General features: G+C 34.1%; 1 long non-coding RNA gene and 1 pseudogene across 1 annotated transcript; one reads left to right on the top strand and one right to left on the bottom strand.

Annotated features, from left to right (window-relative positions):
* Positions 1 to 2,257: 2,257 nt before the first annotated feature.
* On the bottom strand, positions 2,258 to 3,434 carry LOC149407364 (uncharacterized protein At4g26485 pseudogene; annotated as a pseudogene).
* Positions 3,435 to 6,223: 2,789 nt separating this feature from the next.
* LOC149407363 (uncharacterized) lies at positions 6,224 to 6,922 on the top strand. The gene is made up of 2 exons (XR_016301555.1): positions 6,224 to 6,432; positions 6,589 to 6,922. It is a non-coding gene; the product is annotated as an uncharacterized LOC149407363 (long non-coding RNA).
* Positions 6,923 to 21,306: the final 14,384 nt, after the last annotated feature.

Genomic DNA, 21,306 nt, shown 5'->3' with positions numbered 1-21,306 from the left:
TTTGCTATGTTTATGAAAATATCGCAGGATTTGACTCATCCAGTAGGAGAACATATATGACTTCTGTTATGCCGTTATTTTCACATGGTATAAATAACACTCCGAGAGCAAAAAATGACACATCAAGTCCATAAACAAGGTCTAAGCCCACAAGAAAACTTAGGCACTAAACTCCGAATTAACACTCGTAAGATATCTCTCAAATAAACTCTCAAAAGAAACTCTCAAATCATGTTTTTAAGCTAGACTCTTTGAAAAAATTTCAAAACAAAACCATAAACATGACCACCCGGTCGGCCAAAGAAAATGACCACCCGGCCGACCAAAATAGAAGACCACCCAGATGGCCAAAGAAAATGACCACCCGGCCGGCCAGAGAAGAGCACCCGGGCCGTTTTCACTCGGTCAAGACCACCCATTCGTCTTCACTCGGACAAGATCACCCGAACGTCTTCACCATGCCAAAACCACTCGGTCATCTTCATTCGGCCAAGATCAACCGGGCGTCTTCACTCGGCTAAGATCACCCGGCCATCTTTACTCGTCCAAGACCACCCAGCCATCTCCACCACCCAACCAATTACTTTTCACCAAATCCTTGGCTCCTATAAATACCTCACTCATTCACAACACAATGTAAGTTTTTCTCAAGTTGTCAAAACTCTACAAAAATCAAACTACAACTCTCTCTCTCTCTCTCTCTCTCACTATATATATATCTAGAAAACACAGAGACAAGTACAAATCGTTCACCAAGAACACAATACAACATGACTAATGTTAAGCGTCGGAGCACGCGCCGAGGGAAAACCCTCCGCGTCCCTCTAGATTCACATTTTCTTGTGGTTAGGTGAAGCAAGGATTCGAATACCTGGCGAAGAACATGAAGACGTGGAACATCCAAAAATTTGGAGACTCGAAGATCCGAAGACCCGGACACTCGAAGATCCGAAGACCCGGACACTCGAAGATCCGAAGACCCGGACACTTGAAGATCCAATGAACACGATGAACGCGAAGAACATGAATACGTGAAAAACACGGAGAACGTGAAAGATTCAAAGGGTTGAAGACTCAAAGAAGTAAAGACTCAAGAACTCACGAAGAACGCGAAGAACATGATGAACACGAAAGATCCCAAAACCCGGAAACTCAAGGTCCCGGAGGCCCGAGGAGCCGAATAACACAAACATAGGGTCCGGCCATAGAAAAGAAGAACTTAACTAAACCCAATCTACGTGCGATCATAGGGTCTGGCCCTACGTGATTAACAACTCCCACGGGACTGCGAATGCGATACAACGTATGGGATACCTCTTCGGCGTGTTATTTGGAACCTTGATATAAACATTACTTTTCTCTTGTAAATTAACCACCTTCAAATATCTTCAAGCACTTAAAAAGACATCAAATTATTCCAAACTCTAGGAAATTTATGAATCCCTGTTGCTTATTTTCTTACAAGGGCTTGTTACATACAAAACTGTTTCCGACTGAAATAGAAATCATTCATTCATTTACTAATTTATATATCTCCTTGTGTACGTAAATATATTTTCCTTTGAAAATCGATATCAAGAATTAAGACTTGGTTCCTATATCAACGTTTTTCGTGCCATTATAATATGTTAATCTGCTCTATAAGAAATTCATGATGATGGATAAAATCAGTCATATATAAAATATAATCAATGAAAGAAGGATACAAAACAGATTTTTTTTTTTCCGAATGTGGAAAATTACAATTTTTTTTTTAATGACACTATTAATCAAGATTATATGATTTGGTACACATAAATTAAACTGAAAGAAAGTAAATCTTCCACATGTAAAAAAAATTATTATATAATATATGAAATAGATGTAAATGTATATTGTTATAATCTATGCTAGAAATAAATATGGTATGCATTGAACTACATAATAATAATAATAATAATAATAATAATAATAATAATAATAATAATAATAATAATAATAATAATAATAATAATAATAATAATAATAAACTACGTTACAAACAATACAATATATATCATATATTAATTTTCAAATAATAATAATAATAATAATAATAATAATAATAATAATAATAAACTACGTTACAAACAATACAATATATATCATATATTAATTTTCAAACTATTTAAATATACATAATAATACATACATATAATACATGCACGCAAGGGCGCGTTCAAAATAAAAACTAGCAATTTATATACCATGTCCTAAGGATAATAATTATACAGACTTGTTAATCATGATAAAGACAGAACTTGAAAGTGAAGGGTTGTGAACCCAAAGAGAAGGTGTTGTCGCCTCGGATAGTACTGCCTCTCTTCTGGTGGTAACCAGGGTAGTTAATTGTCGAGAACGGGGATTTCTCTTTCAACACAAACCCTTCGGCTCGAGCTTGCTTCTCCAACTCCCATTGGCAGTAAGGATAGTCGTCTCTGTGTGCAACGTGAACCTCGCCGCCTCTCTTCACCATTCCCCTCGCACTCCTAAAGAAACCTCTCATCAGTTTCTTGTGCCTCCTATATCATCATAATATTTTATTGTATGTGAAAATTAAATTAAAACAAGTTCCAAGGTATTTAGGACTATGAAGGCACCGTTTTATTATTTTGTTCAAAAACATAAATAAATGGTAAAAATTCTTGCTAAATGAAACTGTACTACCTTTCATTTATGTTATTCCTTTTATAAAAGCAACCTTTCATATTACGGGCGGTTAAGAAAACGTTCACAAAAATTAATTATAATAAAACACAAAATCAATAAAGGAAAGCCTTCCTAAACTTTTCAATTTAATTTTTTTAAATCACTTTCAAAATTAATTAAGCTTAGAATTTCAGGTTTATGCAATAGTTTCACATGTAAAAATACGTTTATACCTAAATACTTATAAAAAAACAAAGAGAGATTGATTTATAAATATATAGAACACACACACACACACACATGTGTGTATTAACTTACTCTATAAGAATTGTATCATCTTCACGGAGTCTATAGTCATGACCCGCATGAGGAAAGTTATAAACGATGACGTCAAATTTCATGGCACGTAATGTGGGATGTGTGTTCATATTATGCACATCAACCTCAAACAGAACAGTGCAACCTTTGCTCTTCAATTCTTTCCACTCATTTTCAAAGTTTCCGTACCTGCTCTTCAACGTACCTGATGTTCATCACCACAAATCAAACGTACCATGTTGATAAGCATGCACGTATCTGATGGTCTTAGTAGTTTACATATCATACTTGATAAGCATTTTGAGTTATGGGTACGTACCAAGAGAATCAATAGAAGTGGCGACCATGTTGTTAGCAAAGCGAAAGGCTTTTGCTAAGCAAGCAGAGAAGGAAAAGTCTCCATCTCCAACTGTCAATATCGTCTGAGAGCTCTTGTAGTGATGAATCATTTTCCTTGCTCGTTTTGGTGTGTTTCCTTTTATAATCTTTCAAATGATGGAAGAAACTGTGAATATATGTACGATGGGTGTTTGATGAATAAAGAAATAAAATATGTGTACGTTTTATACCAATAATCATGTCTATTGGAGTAGTTGGTTATTTTCAAATGGAATAGTAGTGTATGTTGGATGTGTAAGTTGCTCATAATGAAAGTTTGTATCTCTTGGATGACTAATTATCTCTTTTTGACTGGTTGGGCGAGTTAGATGACTAACTACTTTATGAAGGTGTCAAAACTGTAAAATTAACTATCTTTTGTCTTAAAGGTCAAAAATCTACAATATGGGCTTTTGCTGAAATGGGCCCGTCTAATTGATATGGACTTGGGCTTTCTTTGTATTAGCTAGAGTGTCTATTTTCAAATTTCTCGAAAAAGTAAAAGCGCCGTCAATGAAAATATTGTCAACAAATTTCCTAATGTACATCTTTCTTATCAGATTAACCGCTTTTAAGCTGGAATTTTAGATTAAAAAGAAGTTATCAATAAGAATTAACAAAAAAAATTACTTTTTAGATAACGCTTTAAGGCTATTTTATCTTTATATATTTAAAACAAAGGGGAAAAAAATAGTTAAACTGAAGTTAACCAAATTTCTCTCTCAAGTAATAAGAAAGTATCAACCCCAACATTCACATAACAAAATGGCGAATTTTTTTATCAGGAAGAGTGATGGAGATTAAATACCTAATTTTAATAGAAAATCTTTATATATATATCAATTATTTTTTAAGTAAAATTAGTCTTATTAGTAGTTAGTTATATATGTAGTTAGTAGTTTTATATGTGTAGTATATACATATATTACTGATATATATATAGTACTGATATATTACTCTACGTTGATATATATATATATATATATATATATATATTTATATATATATATATATATTTATATATATAGCACTAATTTATATGGTATTAATTATATATATATATATAATATAAGATACTATATCTAAGAATATATATATATATATATATATATATATATATATATGATTACGTTTATTTAGTTAGTATTAACGTATTAGAATATTTAATATTTTTATGTTTAGTTTCTGGTATTAAATTAGTATTAGGATTTTCTTATAGATGTGCTTTAGGTTTCTTTTTAATGAGAAGATTTTGATTAATGAAAAAAAAAACTCTCCAATTACCTTGTTTTCGGTATTTTTGTGAATCAACGAGTTCGAGATGCTCTTAATCTGGTGATTTAAATGTATCGAATCAACATGTTTTAGGAAGAATCATTGACCGATATTCATCCGCGAATCAGTTCTTATTTTTATATCGTCTCCATCACCTCCCGCTACATCATTTATACATGTATTTATAAAATAAAATTATATTTCAAATTTGGTACTATAGTTAAATAGTCTTTATGAAACGTTAAAGTAGCAGTTTACCTAAATTTTATTTTCCAATTGAAAATAGAGTTTTGTTAGTAATTAGCCTCTTCATAAAGGCGGGACTAAAATTGTAACCAAACTAACAATTTATTTAAAATAATAGCGCCAATATTAATCTGACTAACCAAAATACAATTTTTCTCAAATTCACCTCCAATTCATCATCTTTCCCACGCTTCATCTTCTTCAACCGCCATTTCTCCTCCATCAAATCTTTCGTCGTCCTCACCTCAAAAGTATACTTCGAGCAGGTTCGAACGTCTTTGATGTAGGATCGTTGAGCCTCGACGCGTAAACTTGTCGGAGAGGTCAATTCAATTCTCTGATTATCACGACGAATCGCTAAAACAAAATTCACAATCGCAGAAAAAACAGAAGAGAGGATCGCATTTATAATATTTACCATCCACGCTCTGCTTCTAGGTTTCTTTCTCATCATCATTGCCTCTTTTTTCTCCTTTTTTTTCATAATCTCAGCGTTGTTGTGGAATCTTTTTTTTTTGTTTGGAAATCGATTGAGATTTGCGGGTTCTTAGATGATTATATGGTTCTTAGAACTCTTTCTATTGATTTTTTGTTCTAGGGTTTGAAAATCGAAGTTGAAAATTGGGGATTTAGGGTTTCAAAATTTTAAATTGATTTCATCGAGGCCATTGTTACTGCGTTCCATGCTTCTGTGTTATCAGAAAGAGGTTTTTGTTTTTTTACCTCCTAAATGATTTATATTCTTAATTTGAAGATTTTCTATGTTGTGATTGTGTGATTGAAGTCTTCACATGCGTTGATATTGAAGCTGACCAAGTATCCGAGTGTGCTTGAAGGATGTGATTGAGAGGGGTCTCAAATTCAATGGAGTCCCTGAGTTGGTAATCACTTGTAATAATAGTTCTAGGACATTGATTCCGGTGTTGTTCATATTCGTGAGGATTGATAAGTCAATTAAAATTTGACACATCAACTAACTCCGAAATTACTGTTCACAACTTCTATCCAGTTTCAATACAAACCGTTTTTTTTACTTTGTAACCGTTTGAGTTTGTACGGTTTCGTTGCTAACGCTTCACCTCTTTCTTTCGCGTCTCTTTCTTCTCCGGTGCTCGATGATAGTTCAGCTTTCGGTGTATTGGAAAGCTTTTCTTCCTCTATCTTGATTGTTCTCAATTGTCCTCTACTCCTCCCTCTCGAATTAGGTTTTTTTCTTCTTCATATTTCTTGCATTCTCTCGAATCTTCTCTCGTTGCCTTTCCTTTTAGGTTTTTTTTCCAAGCTCTGTGAATTCGCCATTACATATTGTCATTTTTTTCCTTTGCTTTGGTTTCCTTCCTTCGTTGCTGAATGACACCGATTTCCTTGCTTGGACCGTTTTTTCGTTAGTAAAATTATCTCTTTGTTCTCCACCACGTGAAACAAAGAGCCCAGAGGGAAAAAAAACCCAGAGACTAAACATGCGGAAAAGAAAAGAAGGAAGGAAAAAGTTAAGCGAGAGAAAGAGAAAGGAACATTGCCTGGATCTTTTGGGGCTTTTCTTCTAGGGTTGGTGCTGAATTGGCTTTTCTGCTTTTTGAATGTAGAGCTAAAGGTTTTATGCTGAGATGAGATAATCAGATTGGGTTGTTGATGGAATATTCTAATTTTTATTTTGGCGTCATGTCTGGTTGTAAAGCTAAACAATATTTCTTTCTTTTTCAGGTAGCCCTGCATTTCAGAGATTCGTTGTGAGGACATCAAGGCAAATTGATGACATTTCGACCATTGGTATGATCATACGTTGATTACAGCGCTATCGAGGTAACAAGCAATTTTTTTTTGTTTGAACTCTGATTTATGCCTCATGTTATTCTTTAATGCAACAATTTCTTAGAGAAACAGAACAAACCAGAGAAGTAATTTGCTTGAGATCTTTTCATTTTCTCTTTGAATATGGACGGTGATATACGTATTATGTAATAGCAAAACTAATAATAAATCTCGAACAACCTGTTCAGTTTTTCCTCCTGGTTCGCAAGTTTTCTATCTTTCTTTAGGGTTTGAATGTTTTCTATTATTTTTACTCTCCATATCAGGATTTAAAATTGTTGTTTAATTCAAGTATTTGGTTCACTCCCTCTTTGATATTTTTCTTGTTTCTGGTTTTGTTTCGTGATATATTTTCCACTGTCTGGTTTGATTTGAAAGCATGGAATTAATGTTCGATCGTAATTTTTCTTGGGGTTTTACTCATTTTCTTTTCACTCTGATAGATTTAGAGGGTCAAGGTTATTCTTGGTTTGATTCCTAACTGATTTTAGTTTGAACTGCGATTTCTCATTGCTCATTGTAGTTTGTCATTTTTGGAAGCGGATTTTGTTTTTGCTATGCAAATTTTTTTTTGTCTCATGTGACTGGTTTTGTTGCTTTGTTTTAAAGAAGAAAAAAAAAACGCTTGATTTATTAAAGAATTAAGAACTAGGTTTTGAATTTTTTTTTAGTTTTTTCTCCGATTTTAAAATTATTGTTCAATTTTATTAAATTATTCGTAGTTTTTGGTTTGGTGGTTCTTGAATTCGGGTTCACAATTCAGATACAACTTATAATAAGTATCAATTAGATTTGTTGTGTCTTTTAAGAATTGTATTTTTCCCTTCTTTTTTTTTTTTTGCTTCGAAGTACTGTTCTTGGCATTTTTCCTATTTCTCTCTGTAATGCTATAGTTTGAAAATTTGAGATTGTAGTGTGTGGATAAGAAAAGTAATGCATGAGTTTTTCGCGTATCTCTGTTTATGTGTCTGTGTCTATAATGCTATATATATATATATATATATATATATATATATATATATATATATATATATATATATATATATCTGATTATCAACAACCCAATCTGATTATCTCATCTTAGCATAAAACCTTTAGCTCTACATTCAAAAAGCAGAAAAGCCAATTCAGCACCAACCCTAGAAGAAAAGCCCCAAAAGATCCAGGCAATGTTCCTTTCTCTTTCTCTCGCTTAACTTTTTCCTTCCTTCTTTTCTTTTCCGCATGTTTAGTCTCTGGGTTTTTTTTTCTCTCTGGGCTCTTTGTTTCACGTGGTGGAGAACAAAGAGATAATTTTACTAACGAAAAAACGGTCCAAGCAAGGAAATCGGTGTCATTCAGAGACTAAACGAAAAAATGACATTATGTAATGGCGGGTTCACAACAGGGTTTTAAATCCCGGGGGAACCGGACGGGAACCGGTCCGGTTCCCCCTTTTTTGAACTCCCCGGCACCGGAACCACCAAAACCGGAAGTTTCCAGTGGTTCCGGGGGAACCGGACCGGGAACCAGTGAGGAACCCGGTTCTCACTCCTCGGTCCGGTTCACTTAAAAAAAACAAAACTGGCTATAGAAATCCGGATTCCCCTAAAATGTGGTCATTTGGGTCAGTTTGATCTTGACAACTTTCCGCCGCGAGCCAAGCATTTTTTTCCCAGATCCCGCTCGGATCCCGCCAAACCGCCACCTTCCCGACGCGAGCACAGCCATTTCCTCCAAGATCCAGCCAGATCCCGATGAGGTTCCCGTCGTTTTTAAGTTTTTTGATGATTTTGAGTTTAAATCTTGAAATTTCAAGATCAAACTTCCAAAAATAGGGTTTTAATTTTTTGCAGGTATTTGAGAAGAAGAAGAACTCGGGAGTGAAGCGAGAAGAAAGAGAGAGGGTTTGTATAATAAATTAATAATCTTAAATGGTTTGTCATTTCCCATGCATGTGTCATGGCCACATTTCTTTATTATATATTTATTTAGTACTGCACTACAATGAGTACTAACTGCAATGAGTAAATATGACAAAATGACATAGTGGGGATGGGCTTACGTACAAAACAAAACATAATTGGACTTTTTGGTAATTATATGGGGGAAAAATTTAGAGGTGATTATCAACCTATATATATACATATATATATAAATATAAATATATATATATAGATATTTTGTATATATATATATATATTTAAAATATAATTATTATATGTATCATTAAATGATATATAATTAATATTTATTTGTTATAGAATTTTTGGTTAGTACTATTGAACTTAGTTTTTGTTGTGTTTGTAATTTGGTAGTGTGTTGAAACATTGTACACTATTTTTAATTTTATGAATTTTATCCTACGTACTTTGTATTTTTTTGTATATTTCTTTTCTGAATTCTCCTCGGTAAATACGGTATTTGACGGTAACGGTAAGTTCAACGGTACCGGTTTCCTTTTTTTTCCTGCTTTCCCCGGTATTCCTTTACGGTACCAAGGGTTACCAGTAAATTCTGAAGCTCGGAACGGTAACGGTAACGGTATTTCGATCCTTGGGTCACAGAGCTCTGAAAAAAACCTAAAAGGAAAGGCAACGAGAGAAGATTCGAGAGAATGCAAGAAATATGAAGAAGAAAAAAACCTAATTCGAGAGGGAGGAGTGGAGGACAATTGAGAACAATCAAGATAGAGGAAGAAAAGCTTTCCAATACACCGAGAAGAAAAAACCTCACCTAGCATATATATATAGAGACAGACGATGAACTCCGGTGATGACGGGCGAGGCAATAATGGCGAGTGTTTCGCTGGCGGCGAGGAGCACCGGAGAAGAAAGAGACACGAAAGAAAGAGGTGAAGCGTTAGCAACGAAACCGTACAAACCCAAACGGTTACAAAGTAAAACGGTTTGTATTGAAACTGGATAGAAGTTGTGAACAGTAATTTCGGAGTTAGTTGATGTGTCAAATTTTAATTGGTTAAAACCTTATGAACAGTGATTTCGGATTTGCACTTATTATATTTTATAGATATAGATATGTGTGTGTGTGTGTATAGATAAATACATAGAAGTCTTTTTTTGTCACTATTACTGCCACATAGAAGCAAAGTTGGATTTCAAAAATCTAAATGATTTGGATACACACATTTCTTAGTTCGTCTAGAGCCATAAAGAGATTAACTTTTTACTTTGGTGAATATTTTTAGGCTTATACTTGTATGTGGTCTTGTTTCATATTACTCTGAGTTTGTGTGAATTTTTATGTTGTTGGCCTTGAAGTTTGTCTTTCACACCTCCGTATTTGGTCTGGCTCAGTACGTAGTTAGTATTACTCTTTTGTAGTTATTTCTAGTGCCTGTGGGTGTGTGATTGCAGAGGCTTGTAGGTTGCAGCACATTCTACTCACTGGTCGCTACAAGCTTCAATTAAATTGTGTTATAGTGATTACGTGAATAACTTTGTGTATGAAACTAAGGATCTATTAATATTATAATATTATTAAAATGAATTGCATGAATGATTTTGCTTTGGTAATTTATCTGCTATAATTACAGTGGATCCACAGATGCAAACCAGTCAAGTTTTTAAAATACCATTTTCCGTAAATGAATGACCTGGTGTCGTCTCGTCCTTCAACATCTTAATGGTGTAGTTTCGTGTTTTCTTAACTCTCATTGATTAAATTAGGACTTTATGTTTAAGGCAGTAAATTTTGTAGTTTTTTTTACAACAAATTTCAATAATTTTTACCATTCATGTTTATTGAATGATAATCAATATAAAGTAGAAAAGAGTTTATCAAAGTCATGGCATTTTTACGTAGGAATATTTATGGTTTCATTTGTGGTTTGTCGTTCTTTTGGAAGCGAATTTCGTTTTCGCTATGTAAGATTTTTCATTTCATGTGACTGGTTGTGTTGCTTCATGTAATCTTCTAAATGTAACCCAGATTAAGAAGATAGAACATGGCTTTCTTTAGATTTCACTCTGATGTGTGTGTTTTTATTTATTTAATTATTTTTAATTCCGGTGATTGGAGGCGTTTACTTTCTCCAACATCGTAGTAAAAAAATTCAGGCTTTTGAACTAACAAATCCTCAACTTGGATTTTTTTTCCTGGATTTCATTCAGGGGAGTGAAAGTGAGTCACTCTTACGAGTTGGATAATTATGATCATGGTATTTAAAGAGATTCCATTGTGAATCGACATTATGTTGAACATTTAAACATTTTTTTTAATATCGATTAGATACATATGGTTTTTAATCGTGACCTATAAAGCTAATGTCACTCTTCTACTTTAATTTTATTTTTTTTCTTAATGCAGGGTAAGGTTTTACACCACATGTTATTAGTGTCACCTGGTGAGGTATGATTGCTTTTCATTCACTAATTTTATTTTTAATCAGAGTCAGTTCAATAGTACATAGGAAAGTTTCATCATAGTTTCAGCGAAAAATCCTTAAACATTGCTGGTGTGGTGTATGAGTATTAGCCTTAGTAGAATTCAGATCTCGAAAGACCAAAGTGGTTTTAGTACTTTCCAGTGAGGGAATGCACTGGGAGAGGAAATTTAGGAGATACAGATAAAGGAATAAGAATCATGATATCTAATTGAAAAAATGATTGTACAGATAAGTGAAGATTTACTATATATTTCGTTTTCATACTTGGCATAGATTAAAAAAAAAAAAGCGATTTACTTTAACCACTAATCTCAAACTAATTATGGGAATAACACAATTATGCTGGATAGAATCAAATTGAATATATAGTAACTGATCATAAAGACAGTTGGAAAAAAAAATTTGATTACTAATTAATGTATTGATATGTATTGTTACATTAAAGTTTTTTTTATTTATATATAAAAGTAAATAAAAAATGAGCTTTTTATTAAGAATTCATCAAACATATGGAGAGTTTATATGATATGAGTGTAATTTTATACGTAAATACAATTTTAGAAAGTGTACTATGTGTCAGGAATTAGATTGCGCATTGAAAGAACAAGTGATAATTTTAAAAATATGTTTTATTTTTTAACAATCTAAAACAAAAAAATTTAAACAACATATTGAGTAGCGCGGGAAAATTAATTTTAAAAAAAATATTGGCAAGCTTAATCTTTGACTGGATAATCCTTAGTTGGATCTACCTCTGATCGTAATATAATTCTTTCTTGATTGGGTACATGTTAGAATTGACCACCGATGGCATGTCATAATCGTCGACAAAATTCATATAATGTTGCATGTCTTCAAATAAGTCGTTATTTGTCGTTCCATGTGTGTGCTCATAGTTGCGATACGTCTCTTGTTGTTTTTCGAGCTCAGAGAGCCCATTCCAGTAAAGGCTTATCACTTCTTCATCATCGAATTCAAAAGACCAGACGATGAATGTGTCGTAGAATCAGTAGAAATATTTTTTGCGGTCTCTCCGATCTTCATTTTCCATGATTCCAAAAATTTACGGTAATGGCTACGTTTGGTTGAGATTAAAATGCCCTGTTTTTGTTTTTAGAAAAAACTAAACTACTTATCCGGTGTTTGAAAAAACTTTTTTTACAAAAAACTTCAAAAGCGATTTTAGATTTTTTACATAAGATGGAAAAACTAAGAGTGTTTTTAAGTTTGCTATACAAATTACCGTAATATACTCGTACAAAGTGTTTCTAAGAGTGAAACTTGTTCAAAAATGATTTTTGCATTTTATTAGAATGTCGTTGGCCGTTGGAATTTAATAGTAGTTTGTCTTGTTACGTTATCTTTTTTTTCTCTTTGATTTTTTTTAGAAAATAAAATATTTTTCATATATATGCATATAAAAAAACATATTATTATTATTTAATTTTTAAGAACATGTATATTTTAGTCTTTTTACTATTATATATTTATTTTACCAAACGCTAAATCAACTTTTATTATCAGCAACAACTGTTTTATAAACAGTTTACCAAACATCTGTCAGTTTTTGAAAATAAACAGTTTTTTTTTTCAAAAACTGAATCTAAAACACTTTTTTAAAAAACAAATCTATGCCAAACGAGATTTATACCGTAGATTTTTGGAATCATGGAAAATGAAGACCAGAGACCGCAAAGGAATACATCTACTGAACTGTCAGGTCTTTTGAATTCGATGATGAAGAAGTGATAAGCCTTTACTGGAATGGGCTCTCTGAGCTCGAAAAACAACAAGGGACGTATCGCAGGGAAAAAATTCGATGAATTAGGTTAGTTTTATTTTTATTTTAGCGCATTCAAATTATTTCATTTTTTTCCTATAATCGCTGAAACCCAAAAGCGAAACGACGACATAAAACATTACGGTAGATTTTTGGAATCATGGAAAATGAAGACCACATCCAGGTAAGTTTTGATGATTTTGACATTTTAAAAAAAAGGAACAAACAACAGTGACTTCTTTTTATGTCATTTGTTCATTAATTGGACTTTAAAGTACTAATATAATGACGAACAATGTTGATATACAGCTCGCCGAGAAGTTAAGGGATAATGATTTCCGTTTCTGGTGATATAAACATATATAAAATACTTGATGCATTATTCATGAATGGTTTAAATCTTTATTCTGCAGTTAGACCTACATATATTATTATTATTATTATAATGATCAATATACTATTAATAAAAAAAAAATAGAAGCGGAAGTTTACAGCTGCTATAGATCGTATATCTGTTTTACTACCGGAATCTAAATATAGGGTGATCGACGCTATATACTATAATATATCATATAACATATGTGAATTAAATCTCATAAAAATTAAAAATATTTTTTTAAATATATCATTAAATCAAAAGAGAGAAAGTTTGAAAATACTGATCATCGCTTTGTAAACTAAAGAAATATATATATAAATTAATTGATAAACACGCTAAAATAGTTAAGCTATAAAGAAGACCAAACCGGTTATTGCTAGAAATAATTTGAAAGCCACAAACTATCAAGTTAAATTCTTTATTTATGTTTTACTCAAATTTCTCACCATATTTGAAATTGAACATATTCAATTAATATTATAGAGACTATTACACGCTAATCACTACTTTCCTAAAATATAGAACATATTCAATTCTTTATTTATGTTTTACTATATATAGAGACTAATACACGCTAATCACTACTTTCCTAAAATATAGAACATATTCAAATTAATATTATTTTCCATGAATTTTGTAATTAGAGTAAGTGTTGCCTGACTGTTTCTTTCAAATATGTATTTCGGCATTTGAACACACAAAAAAAGACCTAACAAGATGTTCAGATAATAAAAATCATGTTTGTTATTCTTGTCTAAATAATTGGATATACACACTTAATGTATAATATATCGACCAGAATTTTTTTCATAGATCTCGTAAGTAAATATTAGTCGCAAATAATTTTTCTATAATTATTCAGTTATACAGTTAATGGATTAAATCATTTAATAAATTGACCATTGCATGTATTTTGCCTACTTAATAATTAAGATTATTCATATATTAGATAGCTACATGGTTTAACAAAAAAAAAATGGACTGTAATTAGAATATAAGTGTTGCCTGGCTGTTTCTTGCAAATCTGTAATTCGGCATTTGAACACACAAATAAAGACCTAGCAAGATTTTCAGATAATAAAAGTTATGTTTGTTATTCTTGTCTAAATAATTGGATATACGTATTAATGTATAATATATTGACCAGAATATTTTTCATAGATCTCGTAAGTAAATATTAGTCGCAAATAATTTTTCTATAATTATTCAGTTATACAGTTAATGGATTAAATCATTTAATAAATTGACCATTGCATGTATTTTGCCTACTTAATAATTAAGATTATTCATATATTAGATAGCTACATGGTTTAACAAAAAAAAAATGGACTGTAATTAGAATATAAGTGTTGCCTGGCTGTTTCTTGCAAATCTGTAATACGGCATTTGAACACACAAATAAAGACCTAGCAAGATTTTCAGATAATAAAAGTTATGTTTGTTATTCTTGTCTAAATAATTGGATATACGTATTAATGTATAATATATTGACCAGAATATTTTTCATAGATCTCGTAAGTAAATATTAGTCGCAAATAATTTTTCTATCATTATTTAGTTATTCAACGGTTATTTATGGATTAAATTATTTAATAACTTGATTATTGCATGTATTTTACCTTCTTAATAATTAAGATTATTCATATATTAGACAGCTATATGGTTTAGTAAAAAAATTGGAATGGAAACACATTTTCCACAAGTCATAATTATGATTTGCTTATCTAAACATTTTACAACATTCCGGAGCAGGTAAAACAAAAAATAAAAATATGTTTTGCTTATCTAAACATTTTGTAATAATTTACAAAATTAATCGTTTTTCCCATTTGCAGCAACATGGTTCACAAAACTCTTCCTTGAAACCATTATTCAAGGCCAAAGAAGCTATCACAAAAGCATTCTATGTTCAAAACACGAAAATTCTAAATTCAAGAGGAATGCAACACCAATTCACTGTTACTCAAGTTTACAAGCTCACCGAGCTTAATTTTATCGACCAAGAATTAGAGAACAAAAATGATGATTACTCCCTTGCAACATTTACCTCCAACAAAAAAACCTAGCCTTTGATTAAACTATTTTTTGTCATTATTTTAAAAAAACATCATACATTTTCTTTGCTTTGCTTCTTTTCTTTCATACTTTATCGTAGCATTCTGGGATTGCGTGTGTTGATTGAAAAAGTATGAGAAACATTTGCTTTATTTATTCATGAATATGAGACTTTTATATTTTTTTATTATCACTTAAAAGTATTTAAAGTATGTTAGATAAGTAATTTTGATTAATTTTAAATTATATTTTTCTAATAAATCTTTATTAACCATGCGCGTGTTACTATCTAATATATATATATATATATATATATATATATATATATATATATCAGTATGCATGTGTGCTTACTTACTTTATAAGAATTGGGTCGGTTTCATGGAGCCCGTCGTCCTGACCAGCGTGAGAGAAGTTATAAACAATGACGTCAAATTTCATGGCATCCATATGGGATGTGTGTTCATTTTACGAACATTCACACCAAACAGCACGGAGCAACCTTTGTTCTTCAACCCATCCCACTCCTTCTCAAAGCTTTTGTACTTCTTCTTTAATGTATCTGATATTCACCACCACAAATAACACATCCCGAATGTTCTGAATATCATATCACATAACACTTTGTGATATAAATATAAAATGAGCGAAAATGAGATTGAAATATATACCAACAGAATCCAAGGTATTAGCATATATCAATCATCATCATCATTATTATTATTATTATTATTATTATTATTATTATTATTATTATTATTATTTTCCTTTTTTATTTTTCTTTTTGTTGTATTAGGGTTATATATACCAAGACTGTTGTATTTCTCTTCTATGCAATTCATTATTCAGACTTCGTCTTTTCCTCTGAATCCCTAAATTTTCATGGTATTAGAGTCATCTTCTCCACTCATGGATTTTGTTTATTGATTGAAAAAAGTTAATATAACAAGCACGGTGTTCGCGGCGAGTCGAGCTACATTTTTTGTCCGTATCGTTGGTATTTTCGCCTCTTTTCTTGATTTGTGGATGTCATAATTGGTTGACTGATTGTCCTGTTCATCGTTTTGGTGCTGTTTGGATGCGTTGTTGATTGCGTTTTTGGATTTCGATTTGGGGGTTTCTCTCTGTTTGGATTTCGTTTTTGGAGTATTTGAATTTGTGTTTTTCGATATGGCGGATTGTAGAGATGATTCCCTTCAGGGAATTGGTGTTGAACTGGATGGCAAAAATTATTCATATTGAAGTTACGTTATGAGGAATTTTTTGCGTGGAAAATCAATGTGGAGTTATCTGACGGGTGTGCGTCGTAAGCCTTCTGATGAGAAGGCTAGAGATTTTGCAACTTCGATTGATGCTTAGGAGGCTGACAATGCGAAAATTATCATGTGGATTAACAATTCTGTTACCCACTCGATCAGTGCTCAGTTGGTGAAGTACGAGACAGCGAAAGAGGTCTGGGGATATCTAGAGACACTTTATACTCAGTCTTATTTTGTCAAGCAGTCACTAGGACAAATATAGTCATCCGGTGCGACGATTGTCGCACCAAATATCTCAAAAGTCGCACCTAATAGTTTATTAGGTGCGACGTTGTCGCACCTAAAAGTCCGTCGCTAAAAGTATTAGGTGCGACATGTCACAACTAATATGGATACCTTTAGGTGCGACATCTCGCACCTAATGCCCAGGCTGTTTTGCTACCAAAAATCTTAAAATTGGCGGGTGATTTCATATCGAGTCGCACCTAATAATCTTCCCGCCATTATATTCGGTGCGACATGTCGCACCGAATAGGTTATTTTAATTAATTTTTTTTACAAAATTAGAAATTAGAAAATTAAATCAAAATTCATCTATAATTAAATTAAAATTAATTAATAACATTCTAAATTAGAAATAATATTGTGAAAATAGAATTCTTAATTAAAAATACAAATCCAGTCTAACAAAAACGAAAAAGTTAATTCCTAATTTTTTTCCTATACAACTTATCGATAGTAGAATTCCCTCTACCGAATAAGTTGCCAGAACTTCGGGAACCGCTTCCGCGTCCTCGTCCACCGCTGCCTGACGCGTTGTCGCTCGTTCCGCCGCTACCGTAAGGACGGTCTCGCAAGAAATCCATAGAACCAGGCGTAGAACCCGGCGTGGAACCTGGCGTCTGTTGATCAGTGCCACCTGGTTGCGGTGCAGGCGGAGGTTGGGGAGACGTGGGAGGCTGGTTGTGCATCTAGGTGAGGAAGGCGATCTGTTGCCGCATCTCGTGCAGCTCGGCTTGTTGGGCATCCATTTGAGCTCGCATCTCGGCAACCAATAGATTGGTCTCAGATGACGAACTTGACGAGCCTCTATCTAGCGCTTGGGCAACACCTAGCGATGACCTTGGGATCGAAGGCCCTAAACCGACTTCCCAGTCTCTGTGTACTCCCAAAAAGTCGCGCATCGCGTACATCTCTGCATCTTCTTGGGAGATCACGGTGTTTTGCTCCTCCGCTTGTCGCAAAATATCTATCGTCTGGGCGGTGATTTGATCCTTCACAAAAAAAAAACCACAAAAACTTATTAGATAAGAATAATTTAAGTAATTAAATATAGTAAATAAAACAAATAACTTACAAATTGCGATTTCGCGAAGTCCGTCGTCCACGATCCCTTAGCGTCGTGGTGTTTTTCTGACCATATCGCTAAAGCCGAGCCCATACTCCCATCTTCCCTTCGCTGTAATTTTTCAACATTAAAATATGAATCACATATATATTGCATATTAATTTTAAGAGACTTACGTTCCTCGAGCGATGACCAAAAAAACTAAGCGAGCCTTGTCTCGCCTTCGTCTTCTTCATCTTCGAATTTTCCCGGTTGCGTAGAGATTTCGCCTGCAAGACATAAATTCGTTAAGTTTAATTTTAAGAAATTCGAATAACCATCGGAAGTTCAACTCATACCTTATGCTCCAGCGAGTCGAACGTCTCTATTGCTTTCAACCAGGCTTCCTTGTTGTAGCCTTCGGGAGTTTCATTTTTAGCGAGATCCTTACTCCCGCAAAATGTCTTGAAGAAGAGCTGCGACAACCTCGACTTCTGGCCACGGCGCATCCTCTTCGCATCGCGAATGATAGCCATATCAATCTCGTTGCGAATAGAATTTGCATGCACAAGCTCGCTACTCTCGGGATGTTCATAAACGAAGTTATACTCGTTATGAATCGAGTTCATAAGAGCCGCCACACTCTGCGCAGGCACATGATTCCAGTCTGGGAGGTCGACTGGAATGGTACTCTTGATCAGGTTTCCTAATCGGTTTTGGAACGTCCCGATCAACGGATTTTGCTCCCTGACGTCTTGGTAGAACGCCTGCGCAGTCTGATCGTAGCGAACTGTGTTCGCTCCAGGGGTCCCAACACGAGCTCTCGCAGAAACGACGCCAGCCGTTGGTCCCCGCTTCTTCCTCGGCATCTGCGGGGGGTCACGCTCTCCTCCTGATGGGTCCTGACCTGAAGTTGACATCCTCCTTTTTGGTCGTTGTCTAAAACTATCGGCTTCATCATCCCGAAAGGCACACAATTTTCAAACCGGAAAACATTAAGTTCCCGCACTTGAACTTCATCGACAGCTTTAGAATTCATTTTCTAAGAGTGAATTATTAGGAAATTGAGAGGTAAAATTGAGAGTGAATCGTTAATATTTGAAATTTAGAGTGAATTGTTATGAATTTGAGAGTGAATCGTTAATAATTTTAGAGTGAATTGTTATGAATTTCGACAAATTAGTTAATTCGTTAAAATATATTGTCGAAATAGTTAATTTTTCTGCCAAATACGTTTTATTCTACCAGAAATTCGGCAGAGTTTCTCATATAATATTGACTAACCAAAATCTGCAATTTAAAAAAAAACCACATATATAACCAACCAAGACTATCCTATTCATATATATTACTAATTAATTAATTAATCAAATTTTCAACAAATTACAATCAAATTAAACAACCAATTCAACTCAACATATATCCAGTAAACTAATTAGCCGTCGAAAAATAGTAAATTAACTTAACTATTTAAATCACATAAACATTTAAATTTCAATTCAAATAATTACGATAATATAAAACTACACTACATTAAACATTTCAATTCAACTTTACTAACGAAATTACTAAGTAACAATCACATAAACATTTCAATTTCAATTCAAATAATTACGATAATCTAAAACTAAACTAAATTAAATATTTCAGTTCAACTTTACTAACGAAATTTCTAAGTAACAATCACATAAACATTTCAATTTCAATTTCAATTCAAATAATTACGATAATCTAAAACTAAACTAAATTAAACATTTCAATTCAACTTTACTAACGAAATTACTAAGTAACAATCACATAAACATTTCAATTTCAATTTCAATTCAAATAATTACGATAATCTAAAACTAAACTAAATTAAACATTTCAATTCAATTTCACATAAACGTAACGAACCTAACCAATCCAAAATCTCTAACCAATCCAAAATCTCACTAATCCAAAATTTATAACCTAACTAATCACGTTCCAAAATAAAAATCAACGAGAGGAACTCATACCTCCACAGTCGCGGGGTGGGCTTGTTGTCAATGATGGAGTGGGCTCGTCGAGGGCTCAGCTGAGGCGCGCGGCTCGGGGCGGGAAACTGGTCCGGTTGACGGGGCGGGCAAGACTGGTCCGGGCGGCGGGGCGGACAAGGCAGGTCACGGCCGGCGGGGCTGGAAGAGAGAGAGACAGAGTGAGATTGAGAGACGGTGAGACAGAGAGAGAGAGAGAGGGGGGACGTACCTGAGAGCCTTTGGTCGGGGCGGCGCGGGTTAGGGGAGAGCGGACGGCCAAGCGAGAGAGGCTGGAAGAGAGAGAGAGAGAGAGAGAGAAAGACAGAGTGAGATTAAGAGACAGTGAGATAGAGAGAGAGAGGGGGGGACGTACCTGAGAGCGTTTGGTCGAACGGCTGGGCTGGGCGGCGCGGGTTAAGGGAGAGCGGGGAGTGGAGGGGGACGGCGGAGAGCAGATTTGAAGGAGAGCGGCGACGGCGACTTCGCGGCGGCGGTGAGAGAGAGGGCAGTGGAGTGGAAGGAGACTCGGGCGGCGAGAGAGAGAAGACTGAGATTGATTATGAGATTTGACCGAGTGAAAGAGAAGAAGAAGGCTCAGTCGAGTTATAACCCCTTTTCATAAATGTCGCACCTAATAATCATATTGGGTGCGACACTGTCGCACCCAATATGATTTCCCAGATCCAAAAATATTCGGAGGGAATTCGCTGACAACTTTAATTTTTAAAAACATTCGGTGTGACATTTGTCGCACCTAAAGGTATTAGGTGCGACAAATGTCGCACCTAATAGTATTCGGTGCGACATTTTTATATTAGGTGCGACATTGTTGCACCTAATACCACTAAACATTTGCGAAATTTTTATATTGCATCTTAATATTAAGCGACTTACGTTCCTCGAGCGATGACCAAAAAAACTAAGCGACCCTTGTCTCGCCTTCGTCTTCTTCTTCTTCGAATTTTCCCGGTTGCGGACAGACTTCGCCTGCGAGACATAAATTCGTTAAGTTCAATATTAAGAAATACAAATAACCATCGGAAGTTCAACTCATACCTTATGCTCCAGCGAGTCGAACGTCTCTATTGCCTTCAACCAGGCTTCCTTGTTATAGCATTCGGGAGTTTCGTTTTTAGCGAGATCCTTACTCCCGCAAAATGTCTTGAAGAAGAGCTGCGACAACCTCGACTTTTGGCCACGGCACATCCTCTTCGCATCGCGAATGATAGCCATATCAATCTCGTTGCGAATAGGATCTGCAGGCACAAGCTCGCCAGTGTCGGGATGAGCGTAAACGAAGCGATACTCATTATGAATCGAGTTCATAAGAGTCGCCACACTCTGCGCAGGCACATGATTCCAGTCTAGGAGGTCGATTGGAATGGTAATCTTGATCAGGTTTCCTAATCGGTTTTGGAACGTC

This window comes from Urtica dioica, chromosome 1, assembly GCF_054948205.1.
Source record: "Urtica dioica subsp. dioica isolate 48M chromosome 1, U.dioica_male_clone48M_v1_H2, whole genome shotgun sequence".
NCBI classification, from domain to species: Eukaryota; Viridiplantae; Streptophyta; class Magnoliopsida; order Rosales; family Urticaceae; genus Urtica; species Urtica dioica.
Note: the sequence above shows the minus strand (reverse complement) of the source record. Positions and strands in the feature narration are given on the sequence as shown.